This window comes from Pan troglodytes, chromosome 23 (assembly GCF_028858775.2).
Source record: "Pan troglodytes isolate AG18354 chromosome 23, NHGRI_mPanTro3-v2.0_pri, whole genome shotgun sequence".
Lineage (NCBI taxonomy): Eukaryota > Metazoa > Chordata > Mammalia > Primates > Hominidae > Pan > Pan troglodytes.
Genome location: NC_086016.1, coordinates 32,865,558 through 32,891,658, shown reverse-complemented (window position 1 = coordinate 32,891,658; position 26,101 = coordinate 32,865,558). Strand labels below are relative to the sequence as shown.

The window sequence follows — 26,101 nt, the reverse complement described above, 5'->3', positions numbered from 1 at the left end:
AGTGATTCTCCTGCCTCAGCCTCCCGAGTAGCTGGGACTACAGGTGCGTGCCACCACACCCAGCTAATTTTTGTATTTTTAGTAGAGACCGGGTTTTGCCATGTTGGCCAGGCTGGTCTCAAACTCCTGACCTCAGTGATCTGCTCTTCTTAGCCTCCGAAAGTGCTGGGAATACAGATTGAGCCACTGTGCCCAGCCTAATTTAAAAAATATTATTGTTGTTGTTATTTACCCTCACAAACATCTCTTTATGTAGACATTATTTGTCCCTGTGATGGGCAAAGAAATTGGAGCTTAGAGAGGGAGAGGGCCTTGTCCAAAGTTCACACAGTGACTCAAGAGCAACGCCAGAATCCCAAATTTTGTGTCCCTTTTATTAAGCCATACTTGTTCATACCACCAGGCATGGTACTGTGATTCAGCAAACTGACCGAGGGGCCCCCTCAGAGCCCAGCTTTCTAGTTCCGTAGCCCAGAATACTCAGCCTCAACCTTTCCATGACCATCTCCAGTCAAAGCTCAAACTGGCAAAGTGAAATGCAGGGGGTACCCCAGGGAAATGTCACAGTCCTGCCAGCCTCAGGTTTAGGTCAGGCATCCGGTCTGGACCCCGGGGCCCTCCACCTCGGGATTAGTGACATCCTGAGTTGACAGCCTTGCCTGCATCCCAGTCCGGTGCTCATGCCTACAGATCCACGTGAAGGTTAACACCTAAACAGTAACAAAGAATAAACTCCAATCTGATAATTACAAAGGAAAGTGCTATTATGCCCTCTAGTTACAAAGGAAACAATTAGCAATCAAGGTAATTGCCCTGGCAGGAAAATGATGCTTAAACTACCTTAATGGCAATAATGCTCTTGGTTTTGGTTTTTGTTTTTTTTTTTTGAGATGGAGTTTCTCGCTCTTGTCCCCCAGGCTGGAGTGCAATGGTGCGATCTTGGCTCACTGCAATCTCGGCCTCCCGGGTTCAAGCGATTCTTCTGCCTCAGCCTCCCGAGTAGCTGGGACTACAGGCATATGCCACCATGCCCAGATAACTTTTATATTTTTAGTAGAGACAGGGTTTCGCCATGTTGATCAGGCTGGTCTCAAACTCCTGACCTCAGGTGATCTGCCCGCCTCGGCCTCCCAAAGTGCTAGGATTATAGGTATGAGCCACCATGCCTGGCCACAGGAATGTTTTAAACTAGACAACCACTTTTGTTATGCTCTGACCTCTTCATAAGAAGAACCCCCACCCCCAGAGGCGTATTACATAACGCCTACTTCTCTACTGAAATAAGGTGGCCACTTCTGGGCTGGCTCCTGGGCTTGGGTGGCAGGCTAAAGTCCCATGAGGAGGGGCTCAGAACAAATGCTGTCACCCCCAGGGTGAAAATCCAACTCAGTTTCTCTGAGAACTGAACATCAATCTCCTTTGAGCTCTGCACATGCATTCAAACTGACGAGTGACCCATTTACCCTGGGCCTCTTTCAGTTAGCACTGATTTATACAGGTCTCTCAGGGGTAAGCCGCAGCCATCTGTATGGGTCATAGGGTCACATCTAAATCCAAATTGTTCACACCTCCTAAAGAATAAGACCATCATTTTCCTATGCTACTTTCTGGTGGCTCCTTCTTCTCCTAATGTGGATACCTGGGAACTGACTGTGCTCTCACTAGCAACTCCCCAACCCACGCCCCTCACCCTTTACCCTGCAGGGCCCCTGATGAGGCCAAGGGTCAGAAGACACATCTTGCCAACGCCCAGCCCTCCTTCCTTGAGAAGGGCCCGGATCCTCTCCCAACTGAGAGCTGTTAACCTCTCTTTGGTTTCTCTGAACTGAACAGAGCCCAGCTTGGCTGCTGGAAGCACATGTGCGGCCCCTTTCTCAGCCCTCTGCATTCCCTTTTCTACTTCCTGCAAACTCTCTAAGACAGGGAGAGGACTGGCTCCTTTAAATAAACTTCATTCCAACCCACTGTTAATTTGTTAGGTATGATCATAACACTTTGGTTATGTTAAAAAAAAAAAAAAAAAAAGGAATTCGGATCTTTTAAAGATACATCCAGACATGTTAACAAATGGGATGCTATGACCTCTGCAATGGGCTTCAAAATGATAGAGATAGAGGAAGAGGATGGAGGCATAGAGAGAAGACTGGCCATGAGCTGGTAACTGTGGCATCTGGGTGACAGGTATGTGACGATTCCTGAGAGTCTTCTGTTCACTTCTGTTTATTTTGTATAACAACATTTTTTTTTTTTTTTAAGAGAGAAAGTCTTGCTGTGTTGCCCAGGCTGGAGTGCAGTGGCGTGACCTTAGCTCACTGAAACCTTTGCCTCCCAGGCTCAAGCAATTCTCCTGGCTCAGCCTCCAGAGTGCCTGGGATTTCAGGTGCGTGCCACAACGCCCGGCTAATTTTTTTTTTTTTTTTTTTTTTTTTTGTATTTTTAGTAGAGACGGGGTTTCACCGTGTTGGCCAGGCTGATAACAACAGTTAAAAAAAAAAAAAATTAAATCCCATCCCAGAGTTTTTTTGTAGCATCCTTAAGCCCAACTGTTCTGAGGTTTTTACCTGCACCTCTGTCAATCAACACGTTTACGGAGCAGCAACTATATCCAAGGTGCTGCTAAAGCTGCAAAGAGTGAGCCACTTGGCCCTGACTGCAGTGCGCCCTCAGGATGCACCTCTGTCCTTGACCTGCAGAGTCCTGTCCTCTATTTTATCACAATCCCCCAAAACCTCATTTCCCAGACTGAGCACTGGTTTTTCTGACTCCCAAAACCAAGATGGGCAGTCAGGTACTCCCCTTCCTGGCCATATGGAAGAGACTGAGTCCAGCTTCCTGTCCTGGCGTCATGGAGGGGAAACATGGACTCCCTCGCTCCTCCCTCAGTCTCACTGGATGAAATGGCCCAGGTGTGAGTCAGGGCAGAGAAGAGTTTGAAGGGAAGAGAGTCTGACCATCTGCTTTTTGGAGGGTTTAGGTGAGGTCAGCCCCTCCATTCTGCAACCTGAAGACCAAGACCCAAGGGCCAGGACACGTCCTGCTTTCCACCGGGCCAAGAGCGTGGAGGGAGGCACTGGCACTACACAGGCTCCAGGCCTGAATGCCTGGACACTGCCAAATGCAAAGGGCTCAAAACTTCAAGAGCACAGAGGCAAGACAGCAACTAAAAACCCTATGAACTAGCCTAGATATGTTTATTTGTTCAAAAAGCTGTGTGGTATTATTGGGAAAGCCTAAAGTCATAGCCAGTGAGGAAGGAATTTGCACCTTGAGCTGCTGAGCGATCAAGGAGGCATGGCTGTCCTGCCAGGTACCATTCAATGTTCATTCCAGGCCACCAGAGAAACAGAAACTAGTCCCTTCCATGAGCCATACCCTTCACTACTACCAGTTTTTTGTTTTTGTTTTTAGAGAAAGGGTCTTGCTCTGTCACCCAGGCATGATCATAGCTCACTGAAGCCTTGACCTCCTGGGCTCAAGTGATCCCCCCACCTCAGTCTCTTGAGTAGGTAGGACTATAGGTGTGTGCTACCACACCCAGTTACTATTATTACTTTTTTTGAAAGATGGGGTCTTGATATGTTGCCCAGGCTGCTCTCCACTCCTGGCCTCAAGCGATCCTCCCACTACAGCCTCCCAAAATGCTGGGATTACAGGCATGAACTGCCATGCCTGGCTCCACTATCAGTTTTAATGACCAATAATTCACGCTCATATTCCATTTTCTCAGTTGGGGTGAGAACCATGAAGAGAAAGTCTCTGATGAAGAAAGGGTATAGCACTCCTGATATAGACACAAGTGGTTTTCTTAGGTAGAGAGAGGGGCTGCACCTAGGCCTAGAAGGCAGTGGCCAAAAACTCAGATACAATGCACTTGATGAACAATAAGGCCCTACACCATCACTTTTGTCTTCCTGGATCCAGCACATTAAATAAATATGTGGAGTAAAGCTGAATTAAACCTCCCTCCAAAAAAAACATGGAATTTGGAGATGGGGGAAGAGAGCTAGCAACAATAAGCAATCCAGGGAGTCTGACAGAGCGGACTGTGCTTCTCAAAGTGAGAAGCTTGGAGGGCTGGCAGGAGCCCTGTGTAGAATGTTTATTATAAAAATGGGGGAAGGTAGGGAGTGGTTGCTCACGCCTGTAATTCTAGCAGTTTGGGAGGCGGAGGTGGGCAGATCACTTGAGGTCAGGAGTTCAAGACCAGCCTGGACAACATGGTGAAACCCATCTCTACTAAAAACACAAAAATTAGCCAGGCATGGTGGCACAAGCCTGTAATCCCAGCTACTGGGGGAGGCTGAGGCAGGAGAATCGTCTGAACCCGGGAGGTGGAGGTTGCAGTGAGCTGAGATCGTACCACTGCACTCCAGCCTGGGCAACAGAGCAAGGCTCCATTTCAAAAATAAATAAATAAAAATAAAAAATAAAAATGGGGGAGGGCCGGGTGTCTCACACCTGTAATCCAGCACTTTGGGAGGCCGAGGCAGGAAAATTGCCTGAGCCCAGCAGTTTGAGACCAGCATGGGCAACACGGTGAGGCCCTGTCTCTATAAAAAAAATTTAAATTAAATTAAAACAAATAAAAATTAAAATGGGGGTTCCTGGGTGCCATATGACCATCGGATCTGAATCTCAGTGGTCCTGCCCTAGGAATTTGCAGTTTTAACATGCTCCCGCAGGAAGACTTCATGTCCCTCAAAGTAAGAGAGAAGTTATTCAGAGTTTTCTTTTATTGTGTTGTTTAATCCATACCAGTCAAATTTTCACTCAAGTGAGTTCATAAGAGAGCTCTTTATACTGTCTGGCCAGCTGGGAGGATGGGGCTTCTCTCCTCCTCAGGACTGAGGGGTCTGAGGGTCAATAGCTTGAATGCACCTATATTTTCCCTTTGTCCTAAGGAGAGCATAACCCTGTTCCCATCCATCTTCTTAGGGAGTGAGGACAGAGGCAGTGGCCACAGAAGAACCTGGATCAGTATCTGCAGGCATTCTCCAAGCCCTAAGGAATGTCTCCCCCAACAAGTAAGAAACACTGTGCTTCGTGACGTCATTCCTTCAAACGGGAAGAGAGGACTGTTAAGTGGACCAAGCCCACTTGCATCCCCAGGCACACAGGCAGCAGGGTTCCTGAGAGCTGTTTACAGAGCCAGAACAACGCCACACTCCCTGGGAATTTATTTCCACCTCAGTGGGATCACGGCCAACAGGAACAGGAGGAAATTCTTCCAAGTCCTACCTTTTAGAGGATTTTCATTTTGGAGCAATAGGGTGGCAGGCTGTCCAGGTATTCTTTAGGGCCAGCCTCTAGGGCCACCAGCCACCCAACCCCCTCCTCATCCCCGCCCGCCCCACTCAACTGCCTGCTCTAGTTGCTCTAAGGGCAGAGCCTGGGCTGCCTGGGATAATTCCAAGTGCTGGGCTGTGATATCAGAATAGAGTTATGACATCAATGGAGGGTAGGCGAGCCTAGGGGAGGCGAGAACAGGGGAGCCCCTGAGGCGCTAGGCTAGCCCCCCAGAAGTGAAGGCCCAAGAGGGAGGTGGCCAGCTCTGTATCGGTTTCTTACAAACCTGAACATCAGAAAATGACTCACAGGTACGGAGAGATTTGTTGCAAGCCAGCCAACCTGCTGGTGCTTCCCTAGACACTGAGTTACAGAAAAGAAAGCGAACAAGCCATCTTCTAGCGCCCCCCTGTGTCAAGTAAAAGGATACTATCTCTTTTCTGACTTGGAGGTTTGCCTTTGGACCAGGGAGTTGGGAGCAGAGACCCCAAGTGGGCTGGGTGTCAGGGTCCCCCAGGATAGGGTTAAATGCTCGTAGATAAAATGCAGGATGCCCAGTTACATTTGAATTTCAGACACACAATAAATAAATTTTAGTATATAGACTGCCCAAATATTGCATGAGACATCCTTATACTAAAATATTATTTGTTTTGTATTTGAAGCTCAAATTAAACTGGGTGACCTGTGGGTTTTTTTTTTTTTTTCTGTCACTCTGTTGCCCAGGCTGGAGAGCAGTGGCTCAATCTCGGCTCACTGCAACCTCCACCTCCTGGGTTCAAGCAATTCTCCTGCCTCAGCCTCCCAAGTAGCTGGGATTAGAGGCATGCACCACCACGCCTGGATAATTTTTGTATTTTTAGTAGAAACAGGTTTCACCATGTTGGCCAGGCTGGTCTTGAACTTCTGACCTCAAGTGATCTGTCCACTTCAGCCTCCCAAAGTGTTGGGATTACAGGCATAAACCACTGCACCCGGCCAACCTGTGTTTGTATATTTTGACTCTGCCAATCCCACTCAAGGAGCTTTTGAAAAAAAATACAAATACCCTCTGCACCCAAAAGTCATTCTCATTCTGTTTTAGCAGGGCAGGGGACTTCTTGGGAACCTGTATTATTTTAAAGCTGCGAAAGTGACTATCAATAACTGCAGGTTACTTTAGTCGAGTGTTTGCCGTGTGCCAAGATCTCTTCACACATTATCTAAGCTAATCCTCACAGCACCTCTAAGAGTTGGTTCTATCATGAAACCCATTTTACAAAGGAGAGAAATGATGCAAAAGACGGCAAGCAACTTGTCCAAGGTCACACAGTGGGTAAGTGTGGGAGCCACGATTTGAACCCAGGCAGCCTGGCTCCAGCATCTCTGCTTCCACTGACTTAGAAATCTTTGATTGAAGGGACCCTGGGAAGCACAGAATTGAAGCTTCTAGGGGACTGACAAGCGGGGACTCTGAGGCTCTAGGAAGCCCATGCTCAGACTAACTGCTACGCTACCATGCTCGAGGGGCTGAGCCAAGGAGCAAACACCTGGGAGCAAACATCTGGCCCAGGCAGGAGGCTAGCTCAGGGAAGGCTTTCCTGAATGGCCTCTCCCTGGAGGGTAAACAGACTTGAGGAAAATAGGGTGTGGGAAGGGGCTGGATACTAGGGAACAGACCTTGCCAACAAGAGGTACAGCATTCACGCTGGCTGGCAGCAAGATGGTGTGCCAGTGAAGACAGCAGAAGCTGGATGGGTCTAGAGCGCAAGAGGAGCCAGAGAAGAGACATAAATCAAAATTGCATTTTTTTTTTTTTTTGGAGACGGAGTCTTGCTCTGTTGCCCAGGCTGGAGTGCAGTGGTGCAATCTCGGCTCACTGCAAGCTCTGCCTCCTGGGTTCACGCCCTGCCTCAGCCTCCCAAGTAGCTGGGACTACAGGCACCCGCCACCACACCCGGCTAATTTTTTGTATTTTCAGTGGAGACAGGGTTACACCGTGTTAGCCAGGATGTCTCGATCTCCTGACCTCGTGGTCCACCCGCCTTGGCCTCCCAAAGTGCTGGGATTACAGGCGTGAGCCACCGCACCTGGCCCAAAAGTGCATTTTATTTTTATTTTATTTTTTATTTTTTGAGATGGAGTCTCACTCTGTCACCCAGGCTGGAGTGCAGTAGTGTAATCTCGGTTCACTGAAACCTCTGCTTCCCAGGTTCAAATGATTCTCTCCTGACTCAGCCTCCAAATAGCTGAGACTACAGTTGCACACCACTATGCCTGGCTAATATTTCTATTTTGGGTAGAGATGGAGTTTCGCCACATCGCCCAGGCTGGTCTCAAACTCCTGGGCTCAAGTGATCCACCCGCCTCGGCCTCCCAAACTGCTGGGAGTATTATAGTTGTATGGTTTACATTTTGAGTTAAATTTTATATAAATAAGAAGTATAAATCAAGATTCATTTTATTGCATATGGATGTCCAATTGTTCCAACACTACTTGTTGAAAAGACTAACCTTTCTCAATTAAATTGTTTCTGCACCTCTGTCAAAAGCCAACCGACCATATTTGTCTGGGCCCATTTCTGGACTCTCCATTCTGTTCCATTAATGTATATGTCTATCTCATTAATCTATATAGTGTTTGCCAACATCACACTGTCTTGTTTCTTTATGATAAGTCTTAAAATTGAGTAATTACTCCACCTTTATTCTTCTTTTTCAAAGTTGCTTTAGCTAGTCTAATTTCTTTATCTTTTCATATAAATGTATAATAAGTTTGTCTATGCTGAGAAAATGTCCTGCTGGGATTTTTTTTGGAATTACATTCAAGCTACTGATCAGTCAAGGAAAAACTGACGTCTTTACTCTCTTGAATCTTCTGATCCATGAGCATTGTATGTCTCTCCATTTATTTTGGTCTTCTATTTCATCAGTATTTAACACTATTTACATATAGATACTATATTTGTTTTGTTATAATTATATCTAAGTATTTCATGGGGTCATTGTAAGTGATTTTTAAAAATTTTTTGTTACCAATTGTTCATTGCTAATACACAGAAATATGACTGGCCTTTATGTACTGACCTTGTATCCTGTGACCTTGTTAAACTCACTTACTCTAAAAATATTTTTGTAGATTTCCTGGGATTTTTCTACACAGCCATCATGTCGCTTGCAAATAGGGATAGCTCTGTTTCTTTCTTCCCAATCTGAGTGCCTTTGACTTCTTTTTTCTTGCATTATAATACTGGCTAGTATTAGGATGAATATGAGGGGTGAGCATGGACATCCTTGACTTTACTGATCCTAGGCGGAAAGTAAAGCATTCAGTCTTCTATCACTACATATGATGTCAGTTTCTTGAAGATGCCCTTAATCAGGTGGAGGAGTCTCCTAGTTTGCTGAGAGTTTTTACCATGAATAATGTTAAATTTTGTCAAATGCCTTTTTCTGTATCAATTGATATTATAATGTAGTTTTTCTTAGATTGTTAATATTATGATTCCATTTATATTGATTTTCTTTTTTTTCTTTTTTTGAGACAGAGTCTTGCTCTGTTGCCCAGGCTGGGGTGCAGTGGTGCGATCTCCACTCACTGCAACCTCCGCCCTGCCAGGGTTCAAGAGATTCTCCTGACTCAGCCTCCTAAGTAGCTGAGACTACAGGTGTGCACCACCATGCCTGGCTAATTTTTGTATTTTCAGTAGAGACAGGGTTTCACCATGTTGGCCAAGCTGCTCTTGAACTCCTGACTTCAAGTGATCTGCCTGCGTTGGCCTTCCAAAGTGCTGGGATTACAGGTGTGAGCCACTGCCCCCAGCCCCATTTATTGATTTTCAAATATGGAACCTATCTTGCACCTATCTTGCACTCCTAGCATGAAATCCACTTGATCATGGTGTAATATTCTATTGTATTGCTGGTTTCAAATTGTTAATATTTTGTTGAAGATGTTTTCATCTATGCTCATGAGAAATATTGGTCTGAAGTTTTCTTTTCTTACACTATCTTTGTTCAGTTTGGTATCAGGGTATGCTGTCCTTATAAATGAGTTAGAAATTACTCACTCCTGTAATCCTAGCACTTTGGGAGGCCAAGGCGAGCAGATCACTTGAGGTCAGGAGTTTGAGACCAGCCTGGGCAACAGTGCAAGACTCTGTCTCAAAAAAAAAAAAAAAAAAAAAAAAAAGCCGGTTGCAGTGGCTCACGCCTGTAATCCCAGCACTTTGGGAGACCAAGGTGGGCGGATCACCTGATGTCAGTAGTTCAGGATGACCCTGGCCAACATGGTGAAACCCTGTCTCTACTAAAAATACAAAAAAAAAATTAGCTGGGCGTGGTGGCACATGCCTGTAATCCCAGCTACTAAGGAGGCTGAGGGAGGAGCACTGCTTGAACCTGGGAGGCAGAGGTTGCAGTGAGCCAAGACTGCACCACTGCACACTCCAGCCTGGGCAACAGAGCGAGACTCTGTCTCAAAAAAAAAAGAAAAGAAAAATTAAAAAAGAAAAGAAATTACTCATTCCTCTTCTGTTTTCTGGAAGAGATTGTGTGGAAACAGTGTTATTCTTTTTTCAAATATTTGATAAAATTTACCTGTGAAATCATGTAGGCCTGAAGACTTCTTTTTTGAAGTGTTTTAAACTATGAATGCAACTTCTTTAATAGTTATAGGATTATTCAGTTTGTGGATTTGATCTTGGGCAAGTGTTAGAATTTGATTTTTGAAGAATTGGTTCATTTCATCCAAGTTGTCAAATTTGTCAGCAGAGTTGTCTGTAGCATTCCTTTTATGTATTATGTATCTATTTTATGTTTTTGTAGTATTGTCCTTTTATGTTTGTTAGTGCTATTAATTGTTTATTTCATTCCTGATGTTGGTAATTTGATATTTTCATTTTAGCAGTCTATCAAATAAGTTGGGTTAAGGCCACAGGTAGTGACCAGCCGTCTCTGGGTGGTGGTTTCACTGTTTGTTCCATTTTCAAAGCCTTTGCAGTACTATTTGTTTTTGTTTTTGAGACAGAGTCTTGCTCTGGAGTGCAGTGGTGCAATCTCGGCTCACTGCAAGCTCTGCCTCCCAGGCTCAAGCGATTCTCCTGCCTCAGCCTCCCGAGTAGCTGGGATTACAGGTGTGCACCACCACGCCTGGCTAATTTTTGTATTTTTAGTAGAGATGGGGTTTCACCGTGTTGGCCAGGCTGGTCTCGAACTCCTGGCCTCAAGTGATCCACCTGTCTCGGCTCCCAAAGTGCCAGGTTACACTGCGCCCGGCCCTTTGCAGGACTAGTTGGATCTGTTCCACATGTGTGCCAGCCAGTGGCCACAGGGACGTGGGTATTCATGTAGCTTTAAGTTCAGTTCTCAAAATCTTTAGTATGCTGTTTAGGATCAGATCCATCCATGTGCAGCTTGAACGTGAAGCCAGGAGTTCATGAAAACAACGTTATGGGGTCACTTTCCCAAGGTGTTCTCTTTCTGTGATTTCCTGTTTTTTTCTGGTTCTCTTGGGCTCTGTTTCAGTCCTCTGGCTGCCCACTTCCCACCACCACACCTATATCGGGGGCTAAGTGGTAGGAAGAGTGAGAGAAAAATGCAACAGGGGTTCCCTCACTTCTTGGGCCCAGAGCTCTTCCTACTGGTGTGGATGGATTCCTCTGAGTTTTTGGTACCTGCAAGCCTCTCATCGCCACTGCTATCACTGACAGGGGACCCTTTCCTCCTTGAGCCTGAACTAGAGGGCTTCTCCAGGAGTTTTCTCTGTCTGCTCACTTCTGGGTCTCCCCTGAGTCCACTCTAGAAGATACTGGAGGGAAAAAATTGTAACCTCACCACCTGTTTGGTGTTACCTCAGATTCTGGTCTTCTCTAGTCTGCTTGTGGCTACTTAATTTTCAGGGTGCTCAAATAGCTGCTCTGTGCATTCTGTCCACATTTTATTTTATTTTATTTTTGAGACAGAGTCTCGCTCTGTCACCCAGGCTGGAATGCAGTGGTGCCATCTCAGCTCACTGCAACCTCTTCCTCCCGGGATCAAGTGATTATCACACCTCAGCCTCCCCAGTAGCTGGACTACAAGCGTGCGCCACCACACCCGGTTAATTTTTGTATTTTTAGCAGAGACGGGGTTTCACCATGTTGGCCAGGCCGGTCTCGAACTCCTGGCCTCAAGTGATCGGCCTGCCTCAGGCTTCCAAAGTGCAGGGATTACAGGCATGAGCCACTGTGCCCGGCCCTGTCCATGTTTCATAGCTAGAGAGTGAAACCTTCTCACTTAATCCTACCTGGAACTGGAACTGAGCAGAATTGAATTTTAAAAGACTCACTCTTGCTGTCCAGACTCTGGGAGGTCAGGTAGTGAAACTGGGTTGGAGGCCAGGCAGATGGAGGGCAGTGGGCAGATGTGAAAGTGCTCAGGTCTGGCACTGACAGGATCTGCTGACAAGCTGCACGTGAGGGATCAGGGAGGGCAGGACTCAAAGTGACACCCAGGTTCACTTCTTAGTCATCTGCCAGGTCTGGAAAGTGACCTGAGACCTTGGCTAGGACAGTTTCAAAGTAGTGAGTGGTGGGTCATATGCAGTGAGAAGAGGCCAGGAGAGAGGTTGAGGCTACAGGAGTGAGAAAACAGCAATAAGGCTGGGTACAGTGGCTCATGTCTGTAATCCCAGCACTTTGGGAGGCCGAGGCGGGCAGACCACTTGAGGTCAGGAGTTTGAGACCAGCCTGGCCAACAAGATGGAACCCTGTCTCTACCGAAAATACAAAAATTAGCCAGGTATGGTGGCACCCACCTGTAGACCCAGCTACTCGGGAGACTGAGACAGGAGAATCACTTGAACCCGGGAGGCGGAGGTTGCAGTGAGCCGAGATCATGCCATTGTACTCCAGCTTGGGCGACAGAGAAAGATTCTGTCTCAAAAAAAAAAAAAAAAAGAAAAAGAAAACAGCGATAAAACCAAGTCCCCCAGCAAGAGGGAGAAAATCACCCTTTGAAGCTGGCACTGCTTCAAAGGGGAGAAATGTCTCCACTGGAATCATTTGGGATTCACATGGCAGGGGGGATGCAGGGAGCGTGTAATGGCAGAGAGCTGAGGGGCTCAGCTGTGGATCTGGTTTTGTTCTATGCATGAGGAAGCAAGATCTTTTGCAGTGTGGCAGGAGGCAGCAGTGAAAATACACAGAGTAGCAAGGACGTCACTGGGAGATGGGAGAGAAAGGTGGTGAGGGACTCACACGAAGGGGACAGGTACTGATCAAGGCCAGCAGATATTCTGGGTTTGAGGAGTGTGGTCTGCATGGCTGGGAGGTGTCAACATACAGCAGATACCCTGCGTTTGAGGAGTGTGGTCTGCATGGCTGGAAGGGGTCACCACACAGCAGATACCCTGGGTTTGAGGAGTGTGGTCTGCATGGCTGGAAGGGGTCACCACACAGCAGATACCCTGGGTTTGAGGAGTGTGGTCTGCATGGCTGGGAGGGTCACTGCAGAACGTGGCTGCATAGCATGTGTACGTGTGCTCAGCAAAGGGCCCTATCACCCCTGCCTGAAGGTAGAAGGTGCAGAACTGACAGGTCATCACCCAAAGACTGACAATGTTACTTCCGTCAGCTGAGTGGCCACCACACTCCAGTGACTGCTGGGCAGTTTGTAGCATGATTTGATTTATCTCTCTTGACAACTCTAAGAGGTTTTTTTTGTTTGTTTGTTTTGTTTTTTTACTGGAGTCTCGCTCTGTCGTCCAAGCTGGAGTGCAGCGGCATGATCTTTGCTCACCACAACCTCCACCTCCCGGGTTCGAATGATTCTTCTGCCTCAGCCTCCTGAGTAGCTGTGACTACAGGCGTGCGCCACCATGCCCAGCTAATTTTTGTATTTTTACTAGAGACAGGGTTTCACCGTACTGGTCAGGCTGGTCTCGAACTCCTGACCTCGTGATCCGCCCACCTCAGCCTCTCAAAGTCAAAGTGCTGGGGTTACAGGCATGAGACACCATGCCTGGCCCCTAAAAGGTCTTTATCATTACATACACTTTGTGGGTGAAGAGACAGAGGCAGAGGGACCCACCTTATAAGTGACACAGTCTGGATTTGGGCCCAACCTGTCTAGTGCCTGGGCTGCCCCATGGTTAGACAGAGGACAAACAGGTGTGAAGGAAGCCAGACAATCAGGAGAGAGAGGAAGAACTCACCCCAGCAGGGGTGAACCACAGGGCGAGGCCAAGTGAGAAAGGAAAAGAAAAACGCAACTGCCACCTGGAGGAGTCAGATCTGGAAGGGCACTGGAAGGGTAACTGCTGTGGTGGCCAGAACAGGGCTTCTGATTTTAAGATTACTGAGCCAGAGCCCACAGGGTCTGGAGGTGACCATATGGGGCAGAGGTGGACAGGGCCTAGTGGGGTCAGGCTGCGTGGGGACTGGTGCTCCACGTTAAGGCACAGCTGAAGATGCAAGAGCATGCCGACCAGGGAACGAGGCCCAGGGGTTGAGGACAAGCTCCATGGCCAAGGGCCCTGGTGGACCTGAGGGCTGAGATGGGTGGGGTGCAATCCTAGCAGAGGCACCAAGACACCAGGATTTGGAAAAATGAGTGGCACAGGGAGGGGAACGCTGAAGAGGGGCACAATCGACCAGTCCCTGGGCCAGGTTTGCCCCTCTTGGAGGGTGGGGGCTGCGTAGGTGAAAGTTCCTTCTCCTGGTTGGACTCTTCTCCCCAGAGGTCTCACATTCTGATGACCCTGCGGGGACCTTATAAAGACAGGTGAGCAAGCCAGCCCTGGTTGACTCAACATGCCCTCAGAAGGGCCTCAATCCAGCCGCCAGATGGCAGCTGGAAACAAGACAAAGCTTCCCGAAGTCAAAGGATGCCTACACTTCGGAAGCTGCTTAAACAACCAATCACACAGTCCTGGGGTTGCCTGATTCCTCATCAGAACAGCAGAAAACTCCATGCCCTTCCTCATATGAATTTTTCTAATAAAGGATAAGAAAGGAATGAGAATCTGATAATAAGGACTCTCTTGAAAGGCTGCTTGGTCCTGTGGTGAGCTCTGGTCTCTCTGGTGATATGGGGCCCTGTACATCTCCAGCCCAGCAGGGAAGTCTCCTGATCTGTGGCCCAGGACATCATCTGAGGTCCCAGCCATCAGCTGCCCAGAGCTCTGCACCCACTCTGCTCTAAGCGCCCCTGTGGGTCTGGCATGCCCAGTGGGTGTAAAGCATGACTGTTTAGTGGCCACGGCCTACACAGCTATAGATCTATAGATGTTGTCCATCAGCAGCTGAGGAGTGCCCACAGGAGGACACAAGTGAGCTGATCCTGGCTAGGGCGTTGGAGATGCGTGTGCTGAAAGCTAAGAGGTCAGGAAGATAGGGTCCTAGCAAGAAAGAGGAGAGGCTGCCCAGCAGAAAGAGTGGGTATACAGGAAGAAAGCAGAGGGGTCAAGGACGGGGAGTTTTTATGAGCTTGAAGACAGATGTGGGGAAGATCAGTGATGGGGACAGGAAGATGTAGTCAACAGAAAGCTATATGGCAACGGGAGGCTTTGAGATGGGGCAAGGGCAGCCCCAAGAGGCAATGACCAAAGCTGATCCAGAAGCCAGGGGGCTGGACAGGTCAACCCCTGCCCCAGCACAGCAGCAGGAGGTCCATGCAGAGGAGCTCCAGGTGGAGAAGTCAGACACACATGGAGACCCCAACATGAGGCCGGCGGGGCAGGACAGCACAGCACACAGGCTTCCCTGAGGCCAAGGGAGAGCCCTCGGGGGTGACACAAAGGACATGGGGAAGGTAAGGCAGCTTGCTACAGAGCAGGGTGGGGTGTAAGCCAAGGGGCACGGGGAGACGGTGAGGTGCCTACTCCACCCCAGGTACAGCTCTTCTCTCCTCTGCATGGGCCAGCATACCTGTGCTGCCCACATGAGTCTCTCCTCAGCCCCAAACAGTGAGCTCCTTAAAGGCCAGGTCCAAGCCTGTGCCTGTTCATCTCTGAGTTCCCTGCATCTGGCTCAGCCCCCAGGACACACAAGGACACCAATCAAAGCCTGCTGAGGGACATATGCATGCACTTTAGTGCATAAGAACCATTTTGCCTTTCAGTGACCTTGCAGGATTGCGTTGCTTTCTTTCACAGAACAGGAGCCTTCCAATGTCAACATAAACAGGAACTATAAACAGAGGGAGTGTGCAGGGAAAACACCTCTAGGGAGTTTCAGCATCTTCTCACGCACTTGGAAAAGTCTGCCCAATTTTTGGCTGAAGTCCAGCCAAAAGATTCAAAGGAAAATCTATTTTTTCCCCAAGCAGCAGAAAGAAAGACTCAGAGTAATTCTCTCAAGTGCGGTGTGCCTCTGATTTCTTGGAGCTTGATCAATGTGACACAATATTTGGGCATAACAATTAAGAACAAATAAATTCCACACAGGGAACAATGTGTCATCCAGCCCCAAATACACAGGTGGAAGGGAATGTGAGAGCTGCCACCAGGCAAAACGGAAGGAATACCAAACTGGCTGGAGAAAAGGCCACTGAATTCCAGGGCATTCTACAGGACATGCTTGCTTCACTGCTTTCAAATCCCTCTCATAACTTCAAATATGTGGAAAAAGTTTGTTTCCCCCTGAAGGGTTGCAGGCAAATATGCCCTTCTCCTGGGGATAAGTCCAATGATAACTCTTTTCAGAGGGAGCCAAATAACCCGTGTTCAAACCATCACATGCAAAATCCTTGGGAAAGCACATCATCCCGCTCTGTGGTGGCTGCTGACCAAAGACGGTTTGGCCTGGAGTGGACTGGTGACTTCTACACTCTGGCCACTGAGCCTGTCCAGCCCTCCCATCCACCACCTTCCTGGCCAGATGGAGGTCCTAGTCCCAGATCTTGCCCAGGCCAATACCCTCAGCTTCAAGGGAAGGAGCACGGAGCTGTCTCCACCAAGTTATCTTGAACCTCCCCTGGTGACTCCCAGGCTGAGGGATGCTGCAGTCTGACTATGATGCCCAGGCCACAGAGGACACTCACAGTCCCTGAACACATCTACCCTTTTGCTCCAACCATGCCCACCACCTGGAGTCCTCTTCCCTGCCCTCCTCACCTCCATCTCCATATTCCAAAGCTTCTCAAGTCTCACCTCCCACCAGTAACATCCCACCCCCACACCCCACCTCCAGCCACCCCAAGACACTGAGGGCCTCCTACCTTACACTGTGCTAATCCATATGCAAGTCTCCCTTCCAACCACAGAGGGTCTTGGTTCTCACCTCTGTGGGAGCTGCCACACCTTGCTCCTGAAGTTTGAGTTCATATAGGGCTGTAAACTGAAAAAAAATTCGAAGCGCCACAACCATGTAAATGGGCTCATCCTTTCAGCCAAGGGCATTCCAAAGTTAACCTAAAAAAAGTAGCTAGGGTCATGATGGGAAGTGGGGGTTGGACATGCCTCTGTACCCTCCTCCCTTTGGAATTCAGGCACAGCTGCCTAGCATTAACATTAAAGCAGAGATCTTAAGACTTTTTGTAGCAATGACACCAAGTTCCAGCCTGACTCTAGTATAGTATCACATGACAAATAGCAGGCCCTAAAAGAGATCAAAGTATTTTACCTGAAAATACATTTCTTTGACATATTTTGAAATGGCCCTGCAAATCTGTCTCTTGGGAAAGTCTATGTTCTCTAGAGAATCTCTTTCCTTTTCCAGGTCTTTTCCTTGATCCAGGAGAGAACTAAGAGTGTGGCACCTTTTTAAGTCTGGTGAGAACCATTTACAATCTATTCTCTCTGAAGCCTGCTACTTGGAGGCTTCATCTGCATAATAAGAACCCTGGGCCCGGCGCGGTGGCTCACGCCTGTAATCCTAGCACTTTGGGAGGCCGAGGCAGGCGGATCACAAGGTCAGGAGATCGAGACCATCCTGGGTAACACCTTGTCTCTACTAAAAATACAAAAAATTAGCTGGGCGTGGTGGTGGGCGCCTGTAGTCCCAGCTACTCGGGAGGCTGAGGCAGAAGAATGGCGTGAACCCAGGAGGTGGAGCTTGCAGTGAGCCGAGATGGTGCCACTGCACTCCAGCCTGGGCGACAGAGTGAGACTCTGTTTCAAAAAAAAAAAAAAAAAAAAAGAACCCTGGTCTCCAGGACCCCTTATCTTAACCCAGATGCTCCCTTGTATGGATTACAGGTCTTTAGATAAGCTCTTTCAACCAACTGCCATTTGGAAAATCTTTGAATCCACCTATGACCTGGAAACCTCACCCACCCCTCTGTACCCCTGTCCCGCCTTTCTGGACTGAACGAATGTACATCTTGCATTGATTGATGTCTTATGTCTGCCTAAAATGTATAAAAACAAGCTGTAGCCTGCTTGGGTACATGTTGTCAGGACCTCCTGAGACTGTGTCATGTGTAAGTCCTTAATTTTGGCAAAATAAACTTCTAAATTGATTGAAATTGCCTCAGATATTTTTTGGTTTATAGGACTATGCCATTTAAATGGCATTCATTCCCTCTGAAAGATGGGAGCATATAAGATGCAGAAGTCTACCAGGGATTTTTATTTTTATTTTTTGAGATGGAATCTCGCTCTGTCACCCAGGCTACAGTGCAGTGGCACAATCTCCGCTCACTGCAACCTCCACCTTCCTGTTTCAAGTGATTCTCCTGCCTCAGCCTCCCAAGTAGCTGGGATTACAGCTGTGCACCACCATGCCAAGCTAATTTTTTTTTTTTTTTGAGATGGAGTCTCGCTCTGTTGACCAGGCTGGAGTGCAGTGGTGCAATCTCGGCTCACTGTAACCTCTGCCTCCGGGTTCAAGTGATTCTCCTGCTTCAGCCTCCTGAGTAGCTGGGATTACAGGTGTGTGCCACCATGACGGGCTAATTTTTTTATTTTTGTAGAGACGGGGTTTCACCATGTTGCCCAGGCTGGTCTTGAACTCCTGACCTCAAGTGATCCACCCACCTCAGCCTCCCAAAGTGTTGGGATTACAGGCGTGAGCCACCGTGCCCAGCCTCCAGCTAATTTTTGTATTTTTAGTAGAGATAGGGCTTCCCCCCATGTTTGCCAGGCTAGTCTCAAACTCCTGACCTCAAGTGATCCACTCACCTTGGCCTCCCAGAGTGTGGGATTACAGGCATGAGGCACCTCACCTGGCCAGGGATTATTTTTATATGACAAAAATTATATTGTGGCCTAGGTCGGAGGCAGTGGCTCACACCCATAATCCCAGCACTCTGGGAAGCCAAAGTGGGTGGACCACTTGAGATTAGGAGTTTGAGACCAGCCTGGCAAACATAGGGAAACTCTATCTCTACTAAAAATACAAAAATTAGCCAGGTGTGGTGGCAGTGCCTGTACTACTCGGAGGCTACTCAGGAGGCTGAGGCAGGAGAATCGCTTGAACCCAGGAGGCGGAAGTTGCAGTGAGCCAAGATCACGCCAATGTACTCCAGCCTAGATGACAGAGTGAGACTCTGCCTCAAAAAAAAAAAAAAGCAAAGCAAAGAAAAAATATGTGGCCTGGAAATAAGTATTCCTTCCTTCAGCTCATTTTAGGCAACTGGCAAGTTCGAGCCATAAATATAAAACTGGAAAACCCCAAAAGGTCAAATTTTAGGTGCACAGGCAGAGAATCACTACTGCAGTGAGCAGAGGTGGCTGGGTGCCGCTGAACAGCACTCTGCTCCAACACCTGGTCCTGGGCTCCAGGGAAGGCCCACGGCTGAGGAAGGGCTGGCAGGGAAAGGCTACCGTCCCAGCTTGCAGACCCCTCTGTGACTGACACAGGTACTCTTTTGGGAAGTGTGAGCACGCCTCCCCCAGGATGACCATGGCTTTCCCTCCTGCAGCCACAAGCAGCATGTCTTTGCCCTGAGCAGAAGGTGAATGTCTTTCTAGAGGTGAATCCCTCGGGGGCTGCTGAGCCTCATTTTGGGTAGATACATGTTGTTGGACATAAGTTGTTTGAAGACAGTAAAAGCAGTTTTTTCCTTTCACCTCTCAAGTGCCCTGGGCGCCTAATCTCCTGCGGGTGATTCTGCCCCATCTCCTGCCACCGGCTGTGGGCGGATGATTTATGAGTGCTGGGTGTCAACGAAAAGAGTCAAACTCTGTAAAATATTTGAAGAGGGCTGGGCGCGGTGGCTCACGCCTGTAATCCCAGTACTTTGGGAGGCCAAGGCAGGAGGATCACCTCAGGTCAGGAATTGGAGACCAGCCTGGCAAACATGGCAAAACCCCGTCTCTACTAAAAATACAAAAACTAGCCAGGCGTGGTGGTGGGCACCTATAATCCCAGCTACTTGGGAGGCTGAGGCAGGAGAATTGCTTGAACTTGGGAGATGGGGGTTGCAGTGAGCCGAGATCGCGCCACTGCACTCCAGCCTGGATGACAGAGTGAGACTCCATCTCAAAAAAAAAGAAAAAAATATATATATATACATATATATATATATACACACACACACAACACATACATATTTGAAGAGATTTATTCTGAGCCAAATATGAGTGACCATGGCCCCTGGCACAGCCCTCAGGAGATCCTGAGAACATGTGCCAAGGTGATTGGGGTGCAACTTGATTTTATACATTTTAGGGAGACACGAAACTTCAATCAAATACATTTAAGAAACACATTGGTTTGGTCCAGAAAGGTGGGACAACTTGAAGTGGGTAGGGTTTCCAGGTTACAGGTAGATTTAAATTTTTTCTAATTGGCAATTGATTTTAAGAGTTATCAATAGAGGCCGGGTGCAGTGGCTCACGCCTGTAATCCCAGCACTTTGGGAGACTGAGATGAGTGGATCACCTGAGGTCAGGAGTTCAAGAACAGCCTGGTCAAGATGGTGAAATCCGACTCTATTAAAAATACAAAAATTAGCCAGGCATGGTGGCACATGCCTATAATAACTACTCAGAAAGCTGAGGCAGGAGAACTGCTTGAACCTGGGAGGCAGAGGTTGCAGTAAGCTGAGATCGTGCCACTGCACTCTAGCCTGGGCAACAGATAGAGACTCCATCTCAAAAACAAAAACAAAAACAAAAAACAAAGAGTTATCACTAGAAAGGAATACCTGGGTTGGGATAAGAGGTTGTGGAGACCAAAGTTTTATCACGCAGATGAAGCCTCCAGGTAGCAGGCTTTGGAGAGAATAGATTGCCAATGTTTCTTATCAGACTTAAGGTCTGTGTTGATGTTAACATCAGAGAGGTATTACAAGGCATGTCCAATTCCCACTTCCCATCATTGCCTGAACCAGTCTTTCAGGTTAAATTTTAGAGTGCCCTGGCCTAGGAGGAAGTCCCAGTTAGATGGTTGGGGGGCCTTCGAATTTTAATTTTTTGTTTACATGGGGCACATGACCCACCAGCAATGCCAGCATGAATGGAATTGGTTGCATTCACAGTGCAACACACTTCGCATTTACCATCGTGTAATCCTCCCAGCAACTAAGCAGGACTGCCAAAGACAGGGAACTGGAGCTCAGAAACATTCACTGATTTGACCAAGGCCCCAGAGCTGGGCTTAGGGAGAAGTTTGGTCAACTGTTCATTCCATAGATGAGAGGCTGAGGCACCATGAGACACAGTGACTTATCCAGCATCAGATCTGCCCCTGGGCTCACTGTTCTGTCCCCACTGCCACAGAATATTCTACCAAATTTGGAAAGGGAACAGTTAGAGAAATGCAAACTTAGCCCAGAATGACAGCACTCAAACACTGGGAGGACCCTCAGGCCCAGCCCTCTGGCTCTGACCTTTCACTACGTTCCTCACCTCTCCCTCCCTCTCCTGGTGTGCTCTGTTCTTGACCAAGCAGAAATCAGTCTCACTGCTTCCACTCCTGGTTCTGCTTGTTCCACTAGAAACGAGTCTGCGGCCAGGCGTGGTGGCTCACGTCTGTAATCCTCCCACTTTGGGAGGCTGAGGTGGGCAGATCACTTGAGGCCAGGAGTTCAAGACCAGCCTGGCTAACATGGCAAAACCTCGTCTCTACTAAAAATACAAAAATCAGCCAGGCATGGTGGCGCATGCTTGTAATCTCAGATACTTGGAGGGTTGAGGCAGGAGAATTGCTTGAACCTGGGAGGCGGAGGTTGCAGTAAGCCAAGATTGCGCCACTGCACTCCAGTCTGGGTGACAGAGCAAGACTCCATCTCAAAAATAAAAAACAAACAAAATTAGAAACGAGTCTGTGGCTTCATTTGCACACCCTGACTCTTCAAACTTTCAATTCAAGCAGGTTCTGCCTGGTCTTCCTTTCTCCGGCCAAATGTCACAAGTTCATTTGTTCCAGTGGTGACAGTGTCAGAAGCATCCTAACCAGAGTGACTCCATCTTGAATAAAGCCAAGATAAAGCCAAACCTGCTGGGTTACATTCCCAGGAGGCTGGGCACTCCTGGTCACATGTTTATGGTTAAGAGAATGAGCTAATGATATTAACCAACTAAAGACTCAGAACTTATGGAAATGTCCCAGTACTTTAAAAACACAAAAGCATTCTTAGTTTAAGAGTAGGTTTTGATTTAAAAATAATAGTACACTCATAAATTCTTGCTAAAATCAAGAATTAGCAACAATAGGAAAGTAACAATACTAATAGCCTGCCACTAGTTAATCACCAGCCTTTGTAATAAATACACGATTCTTTTTTGTTTGTTTGTTTGTTTGTTTGTTTGTAGACAGAGTCTCGCTCTGTCTCACTCAGACTGGAGTGCAGTGACACAATCTCGGCTCACTGCAACTTCCACCTCCCAGGTTCAAGCAATTCTCCTGCCTCGGCCTCCCAACTAGCTGGGATTACAGGCGTGTGCTACTATGCCCAGCTAATTTTTGTATTTTTATTACAGACGGGGTTTCACCATGTTGGCCACGCTGATCTCGAACTCCTGACCTAAGGTGATCCACCTGCCTTGGCCTCCCAAAGTGCTGGGATTACAGGCATGAGCCACCATGTCTGGCCTAAATACACAATTCTTAACAACCTGGTAGCGCATTGCTCCTTTTGCTTTCTGAGGATGCCCTACTCTGTAATTGAGTAGTCTCTAATAAGTGATCTTAACTTCACTCTGTGACTTGCCTTGATTTCTTTCCTGCGACAGATTCAAGAACCCACTCTTGGGATCTGGGACCAGACCCCTTTTCTGGTGACAATAGGTAGAAAGGAACCGCAACACCACAGTCTTCTTCTGCAAGGACACTGCTGGTGCTGCCAAGGGTGTCATGGCACACTGGCCCCACAACAGACCCTTGCTAGGCACCAACCCCAGTAACAAACTTAGTGTCTGGCCTTGAGGTCACCATGAAAACAAGACATACAGGCTCTCTCTGCCCTCAAGGAACTTAGGTTCTATTGAGGAGATGAACAATAAACAATTTAAATGGTTCGGGGGTCTTAGAAGTTTTTTAGTTTAGGCCGGGTGCAGTGGGTCACACCTGTAATCCCAGCACTTTGGGAGGCTGAGGCAGGCGGATCACCTGAGGTCAGGAGTTCAAGACCGGCCTCAGGAGGTGGAGGTTGCATGCAGTGAGCCAAGATCGCGCCACTGCACTCCAGCCTGGGTGACAGAGTGGACTCCATCTTAAAATAAATAAATAAATAAAAATAGGCTGGGTGTGGTGGCTCATGGCTGTAATCCCAGCACTTTGGGAGGCAGGGGTGGGTGGATCATTTGAGGTCAGGAGTTCGAGACCAGCCTGCCCAACATGGTAAAACCCTGCCTCTACTAAAAATACAAAAATTAGCTGGGTGTGGTGGTGGGTGCCTGTAGTCCCAGCTACAGACTGAGGCAGGAGAATCACTTGAACCCAGGAGATGGAGGTTGCAGTGAGCCAAGATCATACCACTGCACTCCAGCCTGGGTGACAGAGCAAGACTCCACCTCAAAATATAAATAAATAAAAATAAAAATAACTGCAGATGGCAGTGAAGAAAATATCCAGGGTGCTATAATGGAGATGTCTCAAGAGAGAGGAACAGCTTAAAGTACTTCGAGGTGACATTAGGCTGAGCTCCGAAGATGGGACACCAGTCAGATGTGTTCTAGGCAGAGAGACCAGGAAGTACAAAGGCCCTGAAGCAGAGCTGAGCCCAGTGGGTGGGGCAAGGAAGAGGAGGAAAGGAGGCTGCCAGCAGGGGCCTGATCACACGGGGCCTTACCGCACAGCCAATGTGAGGAAGAGCTTGGATTTTACCCAACGACCACTAGCAAGCCACTTAAGATAATTTTATACGTGTGTGTGGATGTAAACATATATAATGTTTACCATTTGAATCATTTTATTTTTATTATTATTATTTTTGGGGACAAGGCATTGCTCTGTTACCCAGGCTGGAGTACAGTGGCATGAACGTGGTTCAGTGCAACCTCAAACTTATGGGCTCAAGCAATCCTCTTGCCTCAGCCTCCCAAAGTGTTGGAATTACAGGCGTGTGCCACCATGTCTGGCCCATTTTAAAGTGATATTTAGTACATTCATAATGTGCAACCACCACCTCTGTCTAGTTACATAATATTCTCATCACCCCAAAAAGAAACCCCGTACCCTTTAAGCTGTCACTTCCCATCTCCCCCTAGTTCCTACAAACCACTAGTCTGCTTTCTATCACTATGGATTTACCTGTTCTATTCCTAGCTTGCTGAGTGTGTTCATCATGAAAGGGTGTTGAATATTTGTCAGATAGTTTTTCTGTATCAGTTGAGAGGGCCACATGTGGCTTTTTTCACCCTCAGTCAAATTGATGTACTACATTGTTTGTTTTTTGGTTGTTGTTGAACTACCCTTCCACTCCTGGGGTAAGTCCCACTTGGTCATGGTGTATAGTCCTTTAAATACTCTAATGGATTTTGTTTGCTGGTATTTTGTTGAGGGATTTTGCAGCTATATTCATAAAGGATAATGGTTTATACTTTTCTTTTCTTGTGACGTCTTTGTTTGGCTTAGGTATCAGGGCTGGCCTCATAAAATTAGTTATTAAGTGTTTCATCCTCAGGGTGGGCACAGTGGCTCGTGCCTGTAATCCCAGCACTTTGGGAGGCCAAGGCAGGCGGATCATCTGAGGTCAGGAGTTCAAGACCAGCCTGGCTAACATGGTGAAACTCCGTTTCTACTAAAAATACAAAAAAATTAGCCGGGTGTGGTGGTAGGTGCCTGTAATCCCAGCTACTCGGGAGGCTGAGGCAGGAGAATCGCTTGAACCTGGGAGGCGAAGGTTGCAATGAGCCGAGATTGCACCACTGCACTCCAGTTTAGGCAACAAGAGCGAAACTCCATCTCAAAAGAAAAAAAAAAAAAAAGTGTTTCATCCTCTTCAATTTTTTGGAAAAATTTTAAGAAGAATTGGTATAATTTTTTTTTTTTTTTTTTTTTTTTTTTGAGGCAGGATCTCACTCCACTGCTCAGGCTGAAGTGCAGTGGTGAAATCATGGCTCACTGCAGCCTCAACCTCTGGGGGTCAAGCAATCCTCCCACCTCAGGCTCTGAAGTAGCTGGGACTACAGGCATGTGCTATCATGCCTGGCTAGTTTTCATTTTTCAAATTTTTGTAAAGAAAGGGTCTCACTATGTTGCCCAGGTTAGTGTTAAATTCCTGGGCTAAGTTGATCCTCCCTCCTAGGCCTCCCAAAGTGCTGGAATTACAGACGTGACCCACCAGGCCCAGCCTTGCAAGTTCTTTAAATGTTTGGTAGAATTCACCCAATTAAGCCATCTGGTCTTGGACTTTCCTTAGTTTCAAGATCTTTGATTACAGATTCACTGACCTCTTCATTGTAGGTCTGCTAAGATATTTTATTTCTTCTTTACTCAGTTTTTGTAATTTGAGTGTTTCTAAGAGTTTGTCCATTTGCATCCAGGTTATCTAATTTGTTGGCATAAACTGTTCATTATAATCCTTTTCATCCTGTTCTTATAACCCTTTTCATTTCTGTAAGGTCATTAGTAATGTTCCCACTTTCATTTCTGATTTCAGTAATTCGAGTCTTCTCTTTTTTTCTTAGTCTAGCTAAAGGTTTACCAACTACGTCAGTCTTTTCAAAGAATCAACTTTTGCTTTCATTCATTCTCTCTATTGGTTTTTCTATTCTCTATTTCATTTACTCTAACTCTAATTGTTTTTTTTTTTTTTTTTTTTGAGACAGAGTCTCGCTCTGTTGCCCAGGCTGGAGCGCAGTGGCATGATCTCAGCTTGCTGCAACCTCTGCCTCCCCGGTTCAAGTGATTCTCCTGCCTCAGCCTCTTGAGTAGCTGGGATTACAGGCGTCCGCTACCACATCTGGCTAATTTAATTTTTAAATTTTTTTAGTAGAAATGGGGCTTAAGCATGTTGGCCAGGCTGGTCTCAAACTCCTGACCTCAGGTGATCTGCCCACCTTGGCCTCCCAAAGTGCTGGGATTACAGGCGTGAGCCACCACGCCCAGCCCAACTTTAATCTTTATTGTTTCCTTCCCTCTGCTAGCTTTGAGTTTAGTTTGTTCTTTACCTACTTCCTTCGGGTATAAAGTTTGGTTTTTCATTTCAGATTCATTTTCCTTCTTTTTTAACATATACTTTTAGAGCTATAATTTTTTTTTTGTATTTTTTTCTGGCACACAAATGAGGATTAGATAGAGCTATACATTTCTCTCTGGGCACTGCTTTTGCGTATTCCAAAATTTTGGTAAACTGTGTTCTTGTTTTCATTTATCTCAATGTATTTTCGAATTTCCCTTGTGATTTCATCTTTGATCCACTCATTGTTTAAGAGTATGTTGTTTAACTTCCATGCATTTTCTAGTGTTACCTCTGTTATTGATTCCTACCTTCATTCCACTGTGGTCAGAAAAGATACTTCATA

At 47.1% G+C, this 26,101-nt stretch overlaps 1 protein-coding gene across 10 annotated transcripts in view; it reads right to left on the bottom strand.

The window, feature by feature from the left end:
- The window catches only part of OSBP2 (oxysterol binding protein 2), a 295,322-nt gene that overhangs the window by 161,272 nt on the left and 107,949 nt on the right, over positions 1–26,101 (bottom strand). The window contains exon 1 of one of the 10 annotated variants that reach the window (XM_016938977.3): positions 5,239–5,400. The exons of the other annotated variants lie outside the window; for them this stretch is intronic. The gene's annotated coding sequence lies outside the window, so the exon portion shown is untranslated. Of the gene's footprint in view, positions 1–5,238; positions 5,401–26,101 lie in introns of those variants that run through there. 10 annotated transcript variants of the gene reach the window in all.